The 1,622-nt window shown below is 47.5% G+C and overlaps 1 non-coding gene across 1 annotated transcript; it reads right to left on the bottom strand.

Moving 5' to 3' along the window:
* Positions 1-601: 601 nt before the first annotated feature.
* LOC115901508 lies at positions 602-704 on the bottom strand. Its single transcript, XR_004060563.1, has one exon. It is a non-coding gene; the product is annotated as a U6 spliceosomal RNA (small nuclear RNA).
* Positions 705-1,622: the final 918 nt, after the last annotated feature.

Below are 1,622 nucleotides of genomic sequence, written 5' to 3'. Positions count from 1 at the left end.
TTCTTCCTGATACATAGAGTCATAAACTAAGTAGATCATAAAATCATGGAATCATTAAGGTTGGAAAGGACCTCCAAGATCATCAAGTCCCACCTTTGACCGGTCACCACCTTGTCAATTACACCACAGCACTAAGTGCCAGATCAAGCCTTTCCTTGAACACTTCCAGGGATGGTGACACCACCTCCCTGGGCAAGCCCTGCCAGTGAAGATGTTCTTCATAATGTCCAGCCTGAACCTTCCCTGGTGCAGCTTGAGATCATCTCCTCTTGTTCTGTCAGTGGCTGCCTGGGAGAAAAGATCAACCCCCACCTGGCTCCAGCCTCCTTTCAGGGAGTTGCAGAGAGAGATAAGGTGTCCTGTGAGCCTCCTTTTCTCCAGGCTAAACACCCCCAGCTCCCTCAGCTGCTCCTCATCAGGCTTGTGCTCCAGACCCTTCCCCAGCTCTGTTGCCCTTCCTGGTCTTGTTCCAACATCTCAGTGTTCTTCTTGTAGTGAGTAGCCCAAAATTGGACGCAGGACTCAAGGTGTGGCCTCATCACTGCCCAGTACAGAGGGACAATCACTTTCCTAGTCCTGCTGGGCATACTGTTGGCTCAAAAATATTTTGTCACTCTTCGTGAATCTGCGTGTCATCCGTGCCAAGGAGCCATGCTAATCTTCTCTGTATTGTTCCAATTTTTGTGTATGGGCTACCAAAGTGAAATATTCAATACTATCATTACTTTCAATGCTGTGGAGAGCTCAACCACAGAGATACTGGCCATTGTAAATAGCTGTTAAAAAAGGACATGTTGCATGCACATTTGCAACATGTTCCTATATCATTTTACTGATTCAGTCCTTTTTCTCTGGAAAACACCAAATACCATTTGAACAGGCAAAGAAACACAAAGTTAACCAGACTGATCTGACCTACAAGGCCATTTGAGTTCTGCTAAGAGATTAGAAATCAGCTCTATTTTTTTTTCTGGTAGACCTTTAACCAAGGAGGAAAGCCCACCCAGGCAGCAAGGGGTGATTCATGGATTCTGAAGCCAGAAATGACCACTAGTACCATTTAATCTCTAGCCACAGGACCTATATTATTTGTTTTCCTTAGGGGGTCCTTAGAGAGGGGAAAGCTGATGGCCCAGTAGTGGCTGCCAGCCCTCTAGTCTGTTCCAGCTGCTGCAGGGTGAGAGGCTGAGTGTGGTATGGGAAGGGTGCTGGGTGTGAATAGCCATGGTCAGACACTTGCAGGATGGGAAATAGGCTTGAGGTTATGCAAAGGAGTGGGCCAACACCAGGAGCTATGTTCAGGAGTGCCCACCTCCCCATCCCACTGCCCCCTCTCTAACTTCCTCTCCCCACAGCTGCTCTAGCCCCTCGATTCTCTATAGGATAAAAATCCCTATAGGGTATCCTACAGGATACAAATAATCTCTTCAGCTCTATTCCTCTTCACTCACTTCTCCAGGGCTTACTCTGGCACCACTTTGGCTCCCTGTTAAAGCTTTGCCTAACGTCAAAGACTGGGTTTCTCCTCTGCATCCATTTTGGATGAGTTTTTCACTCTTCCAAAGATGCATAGAGTATTTTCGCTAGGGGCATGGGCTGGCAGCTCCACTCTACAACAGGCT

This window comes from Camarhynchus parvulus, chromosome 2, assembly GCF_901933205.1.
Source record: "Camarhynchus parvulus chromosome 2, STF_HiC, whole genome shotgun sequence".
In the NCBI taxonomy this organism is placed as follows: domain Eukaryota; kingdom Metazoa; phylum Chordata; class Aves; order Passeriformes; family Thraupidae; genus Camarhynchus; species Camarhynchus parvulus.
Note: the sequence above shows the minus strand (reverse complement) of the source record. Positions and strands in the feature narration are given on the sequence as shown.